General features: G+C 39.5%; 1 protein-coding gene across 3 annotated transcripts in view; it reads right to left on the reverse strand.

The window, feature by feature from the left end:
• The window catches only part of LOC140200389 (drebrin-like), a 203,698-nt gene that overhangs the window by 144,887 nt on the left and 43,622 nt on the right, over positions 1-15,189 (reverse strand). The window lies entirely within an intron of this gene.

The raw sequence follows: 15,189 nt of genomic DNA on the forward strand, positions 1-15,189 counted from the left end.
TGCGGACACCTGTTTGGGAAATGCTTGGTCAAAAGTTAGCCTCATTGAATTATAGCATCCTGATCTCACTAATCTAGTTCTTCCCTCCTTCCCCACCCACTTCTGAGTTAGATAGTCAGTACCAGACATTGTATCACACAATGTATCTTGTGCATGATAAACATTCACTTTGTACGTATCTCACATGAAATAGAAATGGACTCCATTCTTAGATTAACACACCTTTAGATGCTGTATAATTTTTAATCCACATTAAACAAAGCGCATAAATTGGGCGTTTTGGTAGCATAGTGGTCAGCACAACACCTTACAGTACCAGAACTTGGGTTCATATCCCACCGCTACCTGTAAGGAGCACGTACGTTCTTCCCGTGACTGCATGGGTTTCCTCCAGGTGCTCTGGTTTCTTCCCCCAGTCAAATGCATACCCATTAGTAGGCTAATTGATCATTGTAAATTATCCCATGATTAGGCTAGGGTTGCTGGGCAGCATGGCATGAAAGGCCAGAAGGCCTATTCCGTGTTGTGTCTCAATAAATAAATAAATATGTAGCAGCTGGAAATTTTAGATTTGTTTTTTTAAAACAGTTTTTTCGTAGCCTGGTTGTGCCATTATAACTTGTATGTTTAACATATGTAAAGCAGGAAAATTGCCAGAAATTGTGAGTCACATCAACTGACCTGGGGAAATGGGCAGAATCTTATTCAGTCTTTTGCAAATGTCAACAGCAAAGTCCACTTGCAGAGTTTTATCCAACACAATTGCAGCTTGCAATACAAAATTCTCTATTATTGTATGCTATCTTTAAAGTTGATTTTGAAAAGATACAGCTAATCATTAGCTTTCAGCTGACAGGACATACACTGCCAAAAACAAAGCATGCCACTCTCCCCAAAGGCACTGATGGTGAATACAATGCTAAACATAGTAATGAACATGCAGTCCCGATTAGAATATCTTAATTTATTTTTAATATAGTAAGAAAGCTAGCTTCATCTGGAACAGCAAAAATTCTCTACAACCTTTTGTTACTAATGTGCTTAGCTCCTCTTTAGTGAAGTGCACATACATGACATGGTGGTCTAATAATATACGCTATTTACATACTTCTTACATATAACCCATAATGAATTATGTAAACAAAGAATGCTTAATCAAACATTTACAATATTACAATATCACTGAATTATTAAATACACTATACTTCTCTCTACTTAGCTATAAACTCCAACTCAAGATAGAATGCAGCTCAACTGAAATATTCAACATATTGCTCTCTCACGCAGTATACCATACAGCACAACTACAATATAGATATTCACAGCATAGTAGATTTTAAATTGTTCCATTGAGGACTAAAGATTTAATCGCTGTGCAGGATTGCTTATTCTTGTTGGTTAACTTCTCTCTTGACAAGGGGGTCTTACCCGCCAAGCAGAGTGACCTTATGGCTGTGAAACAATCTCAGGTTCTGGAGCCTTCTCAGTGGTGGTTGTAGGTGTTGACTTTGGGACTGCAGGAAGAAGTTCTGACAGCTCTGGATACCTTTTTTCTCTAAGAATTGACTCTAGTCTCCTCAACTGATCAAAGTGTCCTCACCAGATGACAGCAGATGCAATCTCCACCGTGTAGCAGCGTGGTCCAGTTCTGTCCTTAATCTTTCCGCATACCCACTTTGATCACCTCTACAGTCCCTTGGCAGGACTACTTGTCCAGAAGTGAAACGCTGAACCTCCTTGTTTGAGGAGCCCTCAGTTTGTCTCAGCTGTTTGTCCCGCATATTCCTTCAGAGACTGGGTTTGAGGAGATCCAAGCTTGAGTGCAAGGAATGACACAGGAACAGTATAGCTGGTGAGTTGTTAGTCGTGGAGTGTGCTGCATTGCGACATGCAAGGAGAAAATTGGGGAGCTTCTGCTTCAATGTAAGTGTAATGTGTTCTGCTGACATTGCTTGCAGTGTGTTCTTTAAAAGTCTGGAAACACGTTTCCAACAAGCCATTTGTAGCTGGGAGGTACAGTGCAGATGTAATATGTCTTATTCCACTCATTTTCAGAAATGACTGAAACTGTTACACAACAAACTGTGGTCCATTGTCACTAAGTGTTCTGGAAAACCAGACCTTGAGAAGAGGCTTCTCAAACCATCAACAGTGTGCAAGGCTCTAGTAGAGGTTAATGGGAACATTTCTGGCCACTTTGTCGCTGCATCCACTATTACCAAGAAATTTATGCCCATGAATGTTCCAGCAAAATCCACATGAAAACCCTCTACAAAGGCAATGTAGGCTATTAACAGGGATGGAGAGGTGCTGCTTTGGCATCCTTTGGAGGTGCTGGCATCCCAAAAAGTGCATGGCAAGCTGCTCGATCTGCTGATCTAGCCAGGGCCATTAGACAAAGCTTCAAGCCAATGTTTTCATTTTGACCACACCATGATGACCAGCGTGTAGCTCCTCCAACACTTTAGCTCTCAGTTTGGATGGTACAACAACTCTCAATCCCCAAACAAGGCAATCCCTGTCAAGGGCAAGTTCATCACAGCCCTGGTAAAAATTGGGGAACTGGGAATTCTGCTGCACATCCTAGCCAGTTTGGGATGCCATATAGACTTGAGAGTGTGGGATCTTTCTGGTTTCCCTTTGGATCATATCTACCATAACAAGAAGGCTTTTGATTTGTGTTAGGGAGCATATGTCAAGAGGAGTGTCCTCTTTTTAAGTTTTTCAGCTATTTCCTTTGACAAGGGTAATTGGGACAATCCATCAGCGTTTACGCGATTAGTCATCCTCTTGAATTTAATCTTGTAATTGTATCCTCCAAGAAACAGAGCCCATCTCTGCGTTTGTGCTGCTGTCAGTGGAACATCCTTCTGTGGATTGAAAATGGACACTAGTGGTTGATTATCAGTGATGAGGGCAAATTCTCTCCCATACAGGTAATGGTTGAAATGTGTTACACCTCAAACCAGACTGACAGCCTCTCTGTTAATCAGTGCATCATTTTGTTCTGCAGTGGTAAAGGAACATGATGCAGAGGGAGCATGTGACATCACAGGCAAGCTTCACTGGACAATGTGGGTCATAATTTGTGAGTACAGAGTCTGATGTCACCACTTACTTTATCTTTTGGAAAGCCACTTCCCATGGTTTTGTCCATTGCCATATCTTCCCAATCTGTAGTAACGTGTTCAAAGAGTGGAGCACAGTAGCCAGGTTTTGCAGGATCTTTTCATACTAGTTGTCAAATCCTGTAAAGGATCACAACTGTGACACGTCCTTGTGGCCTTGGGGCATGCACCACTGTTGGAATTTTCTCAGCAGACTTATGTAATTCTTCTGGGTCAATAGTGTGATCATAGCAGGTGATGCTTGGTTTAAAGAATTCACACTTGTTATATCATGCTCTGAGTCCATAATCTTCTAATATTTTTAATACTGTCTTGTGGTTTTGGCAATGTTTCTTGTCATCCTCATCGGTAACAATGATGTCATCCCAGTAACACTGAGTGCCTGGGCAGCACCTGGTCCACAGTTGTCTGCCAGGGTGCAGGTGCAGATGCTACTCCAAAATACTGATAAAGCTCTTTGCAATGCTGAGAACCACTTTTTCCTCTTGTTCCAGCTCCATCTGTAGGTGGCCCTCAGCTAAGTCCACATTGCTGCAGTGTTTTCCTCCAGAAAACATTAGCAAAGATATCCTTTATCCTTCGCAGAGGGTATTGATCTACTTTCAGTACTGGGTTGATGGTGACCTTAAAGTTACTGCAGATTCTGACAGACCCATTCTTCGTGGCTACTAGGACCATTGGCTCCACTCAAACTTCAAAAGAATTCCTTTAGGCTCTATGTGATCTAGCTCACTGGCTATTTTATGATGGATAGTATGAGGAACAGAACAGCTTTGCAAAATTTGGTTGTGACATTTTCATTTAACACCATTTTACCCTTGATATGTTTGAGTTTTCCACTGCCATCCTTGAACACTACTGTGGCATCAGCCAGTACCTTTCTTAATTAGCCTCAAATTACCTCTGTTGCAGGCAATGTGGCATGCAAATGGTGGATAGATTTCCAATCAAGTTGCAATTATCCCAGCCAATCATGACCCTGAAATATGGGCCCTCCTGCTTGTACCACCTACAAGCACAATGTGGCTTGTTGGTTGTTGTATTTCACTGTTACAAATGTCATTCCCGCAGGAGTTATCTTTTCTCTGGTACAAGTTCTTAGTTAGATATCTGCAGGCTTCTTTGAAATGCCATTCAAACTCATTTTGTGGAATAACTGAAACAGTGAGCCAGTGTCCAATTCCATTTCAATTAATTTGTCATTCACTTCTGGAGTAAGCCATATTGTCCATTGTTAGGTTTCACAATTGTAAATCTCAAAGCTACTCAGTCCTGTGTCACTCTCATCATCGTCAGATTTTTCATCAACAGCATATAGATTAGTGCTCGCTTTGAAACTGCAACTTGATTTGCTTTTTATCTTCATCTCTTCCCTGTTCCCATTTTTGTCTTCCCAACATGCTCCTTGTACATGTCCTAATTTGTTGCATTTTCTGCAAGTTTCACCTTTAAACCTGCATTCTACAATTAACAATGGTTTCAGCTCCAAATGTTTCTGCATTGCTTTCATATCAGAGAAGCTCATTTTGACTGGTTTGTTTGGAGTAGTTAAACTTCTAAGCAAATTGTATTCATTTTCACCTACTGTACTCAGCAAAACTGGTACTCATTTCTCATGGGCTATTTTGTTCATTTCGAAATACTGTTGAATGCATTCAATATACATCATCGAGTTATCTATTGTGAAATTATATGCACCTATCTTTATGAAGTAGCCAGTCATTTCTGCTTTTGTTTTTTAAATTTATTGTCACCCAGTACTCAACCATGAACCCATGAATTTCATCTGTTTTCTGCCCTTTTTAAAAAAAAACTCAATGACTCTCTCCCCTTCCAAATAAATATGTGCTGCACTTTTTAAAAAAAAACTCAAACATCTCTCTGCCCTTCGTTACTATGTGTGCAATGCAGGTAGTTCACCCAGAACCAGAAGTTTCAATGGAGACCTAGTCACATGCAATCAGTGTTGTACAGTGTTCAGTGATAAAATGTTCTAGCATTTACCAAGACCAAGTTTGTCTTTATTAAAAGCAAATATGATACCCTCCAAAGATAAAAACATGCTGTGCTTCAACAGGTAGGTAGTTGTCTGGGGTTCACTTTAAAACTTCCTCGTTGCTGCTGTTATGTTTTGTAACTCCAGAAATTTAATCAAAAGAAAAGCACAGAAGCCGGGGATACTTGTGTACTTAGATTCTCTTTAGTGAGGCGAGTAAGTATGACTTGGTGGCATAGTGACGTATGCCATTCACATAGTCATACTTCATTGATCCCAGGGGGAAATTGGTTTTCATTACAGTTGCACCATAATAATAAATAGTAATAGAACCATAAATAGTTAAATAGTAATATGTAAATTATGCCAGTAAATTATGAAATAAGTCCAGGACTAGCCTATCGGCTCAGGGTGTCTGACCCTCCAAGGGAGGAGTTGTAAAGTTTGATGGCCACAGGCAGGAATGACTTCCTATGATGCTCTGCACTGCATCTTGGAGGAATGAGTCTCTGGCTGAATGTATTCCTGTGCCCACCCAGTACATTATGTAGTGGATGGGAGACATTGACCAAGATGGCATGCAACTTAGACAGCATCCTCTTTTCAGACACCTCCGTGAGAGAGTCCAGTTCCATCCCCACAACATCACTGGCCTTACGAATGAGTTTGTTGATTCTGTTGGTGTCTGCTACATATACATATAACCTTTAATGAATTATGTAAATAAAAAGCATGCTTAATCAATGTTTTTACAATATTACTCAAATATTACTGAAATATTAAATACATTACACTTACCTCCTTGCTATTATTCAATGATCCATTGTATAAATTGTGTGTAACAATTTCAGAAGATAATCAAACTTGTAAGTGTTATTCTGCCAGATCACCACCTGGTCTCTTGTACAATGGCTTCTGCCAGATCACCACCTGGTCTCTTGTACAAAGTACTTAAGGTTACTTTCATTTGCAACCTCAGAGCTCATATTAGTGAATGCAAATATCCAAGTTAGATCCAAGAAACAATTGGGGAAAAAAGGCAAAAAAAATGTACCTTGTATAATAGAGATAATGGGCAGTGAGCAGGCTCATGCAGTATTCTCTCAGTACTAGATCTCTAAACTGCATCAGCACAATGCAGAGTAATAAATCTCAATATGACATAGAGGGAACCTACTGATTAGCTTGGAAAGAATCAGTCTGGCTCTTCTACTGCTCTTGAAATGGAATTGTGTTTCTGCAGAGCAAACAATTACATACCAAGTAATTTATTAAGTTTGAGGTAACTATGGGATAGTTGAATGAACCAGCAATAATATGAAGCCTATTGCGTTGTATTCCAGTGCATGTGTGTTATTTATTTTTAAAATTCATGTATCCAAATTACAAATTTGTGAAATTTGGGAACGAAAGGTGTTAAGTCTCAACATTTGGATTAATCTTTATTGGAAAATAGGAGATTGCTTTATTAATAGTCAAATTATGTCATATTCATCTTGCATATCAAGGAAACTCAATCACTCATCAACCGCCAAGTTAGCAATTTAAGGACAGAGCTTGCTCTGAGTTTAGATCTCTTCCACCAGCCAGTCACTGAAATCTGTATTCATACCTAGCAGACATGAAAAAAAATCCTTCAACAGAAATAGCAAGGCATACTTCACTAATTGTTAGTTCTTATTTTACAACGACTTAGAGAAAGGAATAAAATGGCTGGAGGTGCACTGAATTTCATACTAGCAGGTTGTCCTGGTGTGGTGGGTGGCAGAATGGAAAGATTTACTGGATTATAAGTAGAAAAGCCGTGCCAGATAGCTAAAGAAGAGTGCACAATCATTCAATTAAAATACAAACATTTTGCAGATTTTGCTTAGATGCAAGCTTGATTGACTTAAAATTAATTTAGTTTGTTAGCTAAAATGTGAATATTTATCTCAGCCAGAATAACATTTGATGAGTCCATTGGAAGTGTTTAAATGTTATTAACAATGCATCATCTCTCAAAATGAACCACTAGGGGAGCAAATCCAGGAACTTGAGTCTATTTAACATGGCAGATATATAACTGTTTCAATCCACTATTCCAAGCAGTAATATGCCTAAACTCTTTCAATTTTGTGTTTTATATTCTGTGTTTTTCGCACTTGTTGTCATTTGCATGATTTTTTTGCTTGGATTGGGGGCTTGTTGTTTCTCTTTGAACGGGTTCCATGGTTTTCTTTGTTTCGTGGCTGTCTGTGGGAAGATGAATCTCAGGGTTGTATACTGCACTCATTCCTTGATAATAAATGTACTTTGAATTTTTAATAGTCAAAACAAATTCCAAATTTATTCCCAGCCTTTGTCACTGGCTAATTCTCCAGTTATTAACAAATTTCACTTCACAGTTTATAGTTTAAGACATAATCTAATTGAATGTTTATTCTACCACCTTTTGAAATTCACTTTTGCATTGTGAAAAATGTGTTCCAAATCTCGGAAATCACTGTAAAATATCTAGAAATTGGCAATTCAAGAGGCACACTCTAATTTACAGAAAGTGATGGCTAATCCAATGGAGCAATTTGAAATGTTAAATCTAAAAACAAAATCTGGTACAGGAGGAAAAGGAAATGTCAATGTTTAAAAAAAAAGTTACATACTGTCAAAAGACATGACAACAGCTAATTTCTCTCCTCTCTTGTGTGCTCCATCTTCCACCTCTTATTTCTAGTTCAGGACAACAAGCAAATTAAAACAAGACTACCTGCTACCAGATCGAGATGGGTTACCTCAGCATTGCCTAGAGCTCAGCTCCAATGCAAGCAACATCAAGACCAGAGTAATTTAGTTCTGAAACCACTACATTAATTTACTGCATCTTTAATCAATTAATAATAACAAGGCATGACATAAAAATTGAACTGAACCACATACAATAAAATTAGATAGGTGACATAAAGTTCTGCCAAATGATTAGGTTTTCCATTTTCCAGATTGTTGCCAGCGCGTACTGCCCATCCCTAATTTCCCTGAACAAGTGGCTTGCCAGGCCATTGAAGAGTCAATCACAAAAATGAAACCCCAGCACAGATCAAAACTGGGTAAGGAGGTCACATTTCCTACAAGGATCATCGTGGGATTTACCACATCAGTAGCTTCTCTTTATGGTCAATTCTAAGATGACGCAATGGAATATGAATAGAATTTATCTCGTCCATACTCACATCATTCTACAGATGCTCATTAGAGAGCACCCTAACAAGCTGCGTCACTGCTTGATAGGGAAAGTGCACTGCGGCAGACAGGACAGCTCTACAACAGGTAGTGAAAGCTGCCAAACTCGCCACTGGCACCAGCTGTCATCAAGGACAGATATTCAGAAGGGTGCCGGAAAAGGGCCAGTAGCATCTTGAAGGATACCACCCACCCTGCTCATGCTGTTTGTCCCACTCCCATCAGGGAGGAGGCCACATAGCATCCACTCCAGACTCAAGCACAGTTTACTTTCTCCAAGTAGTAAGGCTGATCAGTACCTGCACCCAGTAACTCCACCACTACTTTATTTTCCGTCAGTCACCTTATGTACAGTCCAGCATCACTTTCTAGACTATCGTAAACACAAGATTTAAACTTCTTCAGCATCGATCAATCATTTCTACGGATGCTGCCCGACCTGCTGAGTTCCTCCAGCGTATTGTGAGTTTTACTTTATAGACTATATATTTGCACATGCATATACATATACACACACACACACATATATACACAATCTTATGTATTTATATTTATTGTTTATATTATTATAGTGTTCTTTATCTTTTGTGTTTTTTGTGCTGCATCAGATCCAGAGTAGCAATTATTTTTATTTCATTCTCCTTACACTTGTGTACAGGAAATAACATTACACGATCTTAAACCTTGAATCTGAATTTGGTTTTCTGGACTGTGAATCAAGTAACTTAAGGCAATGTTCCTTCGTATTACGGAAATTCTTCCAGAGGCAGTGCCCTTGGGAACTTGGATGACTGAAGAAGTGAAGGAGGAATTTAAAAACAAGATTTAAAAAAAAATCTGGCAGGCCAATGAATAAATTGAGCTCAAAGAAAGACACAATAGAGATAGTATTTTGGAAGAAATACATAGTGAATACTTAAAAATGGTATGTTTTATGAGGGATTAAACAGATGGGTGATAGGGTCAGTACTATTCAAACGGAGACAGAAAACATTATGAACACATGGTTAAATGGATGTGATAATGGAATGAAAAGGGGCTGAAAGCTCATTTTAGGCTCAAGTTTGATTCAGTCTGAGGCAATGACCAGGAAGAGAGATAGTGTCACAAAAAGAAATAAGACTGCACAACAGTTGAATTAATGTGTTGCAATCAGTTCAAGTCCCAGGTTTTAGGTACAATTATATTGCTAAACAAGTTGAACTGTTTTCATTTGAATCACAATATTTAAGAACAGAAGCAGCAAATTAACAAACATTATTAAGCAAAACTGAGGAAGTTTGGTGAACTCCAACCACAAGGACAAAAACTGGAGAGAAAAGGGGAAGACAGTTTCCATTACCATCTGTTACTTAACCAAACACTCTCACTTCTTCAATAAGGTTGATGAATACAAACCTTTAAATGCTAAGCCTCATTCTAATCTGGCAAAACCAAGTTTTTGCAGGAAACCAGAAAGGCCATGTGCTGTAAGTGCTATATTGTGAAAGGGAAGGGAAAATGTAGCTGTAGTCATCCTGCAGTTTAAATAGGTAATTAGCCTGATATAGTTACAATTATGAAAATAGAAATTTTGATTCAGTTTTAGACAGTGGCCAGAATGAGAGCTACTGTTACAAATACAAATAAATAAGATTGCACAACAGCTGAAAGTGTGTTAATGTGAATTGCCCAAAGTATAAATAGATGATTGGACAATTAGGGGAAATTAAAGGAACTGAAACAAAGTAAGTAACCAGGAAGAAAAAAAAATTGGGAGATGGGGATTGATGTATCTATCAGAGATTTAGTACAAGTTATGGTGAATAGCTTCTATGTATATCACAGAAAATACAGGAGTGATTGAAGGGAAATCTTCAGACGAGTTCCAGGTCTCAGATAGCTGAAATTAGAATTTTTATCTTTTTTAAAAAAATTCATTCTTTATGGTACTAGATGACAACTGGTAATTTAAATAAATAAAATTTGTTTAGTAAAAGAATTTGCAATGTGCAAAGCAACATTTCCTTTTCTAGATTTCTCTACAGTAACTGATGCCCACCAAAACCCTCAGTGACAAAACCTTGTAGGAACATGCAAGGCAGTTATTTATTCAATATAACTTCTCAAGTGATATCAACAAATCTTTGAATTTGAACTAATTGGTAGATGAAATACCATCATCAGAAAATGATCAGAACAATGAGAGTGGCATATTAATCAGAGAAGATACTACACTTGCCTTAAAGATATCCCAAGGCAAACAAAAAGGTTGTTGGTTTATGTTGATTCTTGAAATTGAGGTTAAACTCATGACAACAGAAAGTGAATGCATCCATTATAATTTTCAGAATAACGTAATGTCTCTCAGAAAATCTGTTAGTGCAGTTTCCAGGAAGCCGAGGAGACACAGGAGACAGTAATTGTTGGAATTTGGAATTTGGTTAGTTTTGAAGAATGTGTGTGGCAGCAAGAGAGCCAGGAATAAAAGTTTTATTCCTTTTTTTCTCCTTTTCTTCCACTTCCCAACAGGAGAACAAATGGAAATCCAAAGTGCAAAACACAGTGAAAACTGAACAACTTCAAGATAAACAAAACCACAAACTCAAACTCCACTTTTCTACATCTCTTCTATCACAGCTGCCACTGATCACAATTTTCCACTGGATGAGGAAATATATTCACAAACTTCTCAGTGGGGGCAAACAGATGAGATCATCTATCCACTTCCCTGTAACTCAATAAAACAGAAGTGAAACACAGGAAACAAAATACAACCCAAGCTCCCAATTGTTTCTTTCATCTCATGTTAAAATATTTTCAGTGAAGATATTTCTAATTTACTTCAATATGCAAAAAAATCATAGATGAAGTGAAATTTAAAGGACACCAATTTGTACTTAATGTTCAATTTCTTTGGCACTTGGAGAACTTCTGATGGTTGGGGTTGACCATGGAGGTTGCATCCTGGATGTCCACATAATATGTAAGGAAGGGCAGTACAATGTAGAGAGCAAGCTGCTGTCCATGCAGCAGGCTCACCCTCCCCATGCAGCTGATGAATCCAAAGGAATTGCAGAAACCCATACATTTTGGCATCAGCGGTATTGCAGGAATTGCCAGGCAGGACTGCCTTAGGGACTATAGCTCGAGAATCTTTCCTTGGGGATTACTCCTGAAGCCTTCCCCGGATCTGTCTGCAAGCAAGCGGATGTTTGAGATCAGAATTTTCCTTTTCCTAGAGGAGCTGCCAACTAAGGCTGAACCCAATCTGCCTGAAACAACTGGTTTTAAGGTGCAAATAACCTACCTTTACCCCTTGCCAGAAACAGCCAGGAGTAAAAATGAAACACCTTCACTACTTCAAATTAGGAACGACAATGAATTTGAAGGAATCAACAATCACCTTCAATGTTGCAATGAAAATGAAGATTTGGAAGAAGCAATCATCAATGGCATTGTATGAAGTAAGTCAATTATCTACACTAGGCACCTCCACTAATTTTGTTCATTTACATTCTATCAAAAAGGTTGCAGATGAGCTTCTCAATCAATAATATTAGGAACTAATACACAGTACTAATACACATTCAATTAATTGGTGCAACCACTCAATTGGGCCAAAATGTACTATTCCTGGCATGTCCCAATTAACCAGAATCCACTGTATTTTAATCGAGTCAATTTTTGATACTTTCAGTGGTTATTCTGCTCAGATCTAATGACCATGGGGATCATGAAACACAAATGAGAAAATTCTGGAAGTCCTCACAAGTCAGACAGCATATATGGGGAGAAAAAGAGTTAAAATAAAAGGTTGCTGACCATTCATTTTTTCTCTCTCCATAGAAGCTGTTCAGTAACCTGTTGATTAATTGGGGCAAAATGTACTGATCCCAATGTGACCCAATTAACAGAAATCCACTGTATATATCTACATAACTGCAATATGATTCTTTCAATGATGTCAGCAAGTCAGGCTAAATCTATAGCTCTATATATTTCTTTCCTACCTTCAAAGGGTAATATTTGCAACCTTACAACACTGATTAAGAAGCAAAGGAATTGTCAACTCTAGATTAGACAATTATTTGTGCAATTACCTCCTTTCCAAACCTCAAGAGCCAGCCATCAGGATTATCTAGAGTCATTCCCTTTAATTTCCCCAATCATCTTTCCTTTGGTGGTGATATTAAATACCTTTTGGTTCCTTGGTGTCATTCAACCCAAGTTTCCCTCCATTTCTATTATTATATAACCTGCAATGAAGACAGACTTAAAAAGTTTAATGCCTCAGCCATCTTCTTTATTCCACACTATAATTTCTTCTGCCAATGTCAAAAATAAATGCAGGTTCCACTGAGACACTATTTTTATCTCCATGGTGACAGAAACTCTTCAAATGTTGCCTTTTACAACTTCAAATGTTATTCTTACTTTATCTTTCCATTTTTATCAATTTTCAATCATTCAAATACTGTGTGTTTAAAATCTCACAACCTTCAGGTTTGCTGCACTTTTGTCACCATTTTAAGTCACATCTTTCCCATCCCATCCTTAACTTCCTTCATTGGTTACAGATGGATGGCTTTTCTCCTGGATGTTTATTCTATTTTTCAATTAAGTCTACCTTTTTCTAGAATTTTAAACTAGTTAAATTTTAAACCTTTAAACGCTAGCCACTTCTTTTAATATTCTGGGATGTACCTTGGGTGTCTGTCAGCCATTAAATTTCCCTGGCAATATTTCTTTACTAATCAGGGACGACTGACCGGGGTGAGCCATGGTGGCAGGGCCTCCGGCACTGAGTCTGACCCTGACCCTGTGGTGCAGAAGGGTGGGACGGAGAAGAGGAGAGCTGTCGTCACTGGGGACTCTATAGTCAGGGGAGCAGACAGGAGATTTTGTGGACATGGGAAGGACACCCGCTTGGTTTGTTGCCTCCCAGGTGCCAGGGTCCGGGATGTCTCTGACCGGGTGCATGACATCCTGGTACGAGAGGGAAAGCAACCAGAAGTCGTGATACATGTTGGTACCAACGACATAGGCAGGAAGAGGGATGGGGTCCTGAAGTGTGAGTTTTGCAAACTAGGCAGAAGGCTGAAGAACAGGACCTCAAGGGTGACGTTCTCAGGATTGCCGCCAGTGCTACGTGACAGTGATGGTAAGAATTGGAGGAGATGGCAGTTGAATGCGTGGCTGAGGAGTTGGTGCAGGGGGAAGGGTTTTAGATTTTTGGATCATTGGGATCTCTTCTGGGGAAGGTGGGACCTGTACAGATCGGATGGGTTGCATCTGAACTCGAGGGGGAGCAATATCCTTGCAGCTAGGTTTGCTAGCATGGTTTGGGAGGGTTTAAACTAACTTGCAAGGAGGATGGGACCCGGAGCGATAGAGCATTGGAAGAAATGCATGGAGTAAAGCCAGATCTAACATATAGAGAGGCTTTGAGGAAAGAGAAGCAGAATAAAGGATGTAAAGGTAGTAAGGTAGAAGGGCTAAAGTGTGTGTACTTCAATGCAAGAAGCATCAGGAACAAAGGTGATGAACTGAGAGCTTGGATACATATATGGAATTATGATGTAGTGGTCATTACAGAGACTTGGCTGGCACCAGGGCAGGAATGGATTCTCAATATTCCTGGATTTCAGGGCTTTAAAAGGGATAGAGAGGGGGGCAAAAGGGGAGGAGGGGTGGCATTACTGGTCAGGGATACTATTACAGCTACAGAAAGGGTGGGTAATGTAGCAGGATCCTCTTTTGAGTCAGTATGGGTGGAAGTCAGGAACAGGAAGGGAGCAGTTACTCTATTGGGGATATTCTATAGGCCCCCTGGTAGCAGCAGAGATACCGAGCAGATTGGGAGGCAGATTTTGGAAAGGTGCAAAAAGAAAAAAAAACAGGGTTGTTATCATGGGTGACCTTAACTTCCCTAATATTGATTGGCACTTGATTAGTTCCAATGGTTTAGATGGGGCAGAGTTTGTTAAGTGTGTCCAGGACGGATTCCTGTCACAGTATGTTAATAGGCTGACTAGGGGGAATGCCGTACTAGATCTAGTATTAGGTAATGAACCGGGTCAGGTCACAGATCTCTCAGTGGGTGAGCATCTGGGGGACAGTGACCACCACTCCCTGGCCTTTAGCATTATCATGGAATAGGATAGAATCAGAGAGGACAGGAAAATTTTTAATTGGGGAAGGGCAAATTATGAGGCTATAAGCTAGAACTTGCCGGTGTGAATTGGGATGACGTTTTTGCAGGGAGATGTACTATGGACATGTGGTCGATGTTTAGGGATCTCTTGCAGGATGTTAGAGATAAATTTGTCCCGGTCAGGAAGATAAAGAATGGTAGAGTGAAGGAACCATGGGTGACAAGTGAGGTGGAAAATCTAGTCAGGTGGAAGGCGGCAGCATACATGAGGTTTAGGAAGGATCAGATGGGTCTATTGAGGAATACAGGGTAGCAAGAAAGGAGCTTAAGAAGGGGCTGAAGAGAGCAAGAAGGGGGCATGAGAAGGCCTTGGCAAGTAGGGTAAAGGAAAACCACAAGGCATTCTTCAATTATGTGAAGAACAAAAGGATGACAGGAGTGAAGGTAGGACAGATTAGAGATCAAGGTGGGAAGATATGCCTGGAGGCTGTGGAAGTGAGCGAGGTCCTTAATGAATACTTCTCTTTGGTATTCACCAATGAGAGGGAACTTGATGACGGTGAGGACAATATGAATGAGGTTGATATTCTGGAGCATGTTGACATTAAGGGAGAGGAGGTGTTGGAGTTGTTAAAATACATTAGGACGGATAAATCCCCAGGGTCTGATGGAATTTTCCCCAGGCTGCTCCACGAGGCAAGGAAAGAGATTGC

The sequence above is a fragment of the Mobula birostris genome, chromosome 7 (genome assembly GCF_030028105.1).
Source record: "Mobula birostris isolate sMobBir1 chromosome 7, sMobBir1.hap1, whole genome shotgun sequence".
NCBI classification, from domain to species: domain Eukaryota; kingdom Metazoa; phylum Chordata; class Chondrichthyes; order Myliobatiformes; family Myliobatidae; genus Mobula; species Mobula birostris.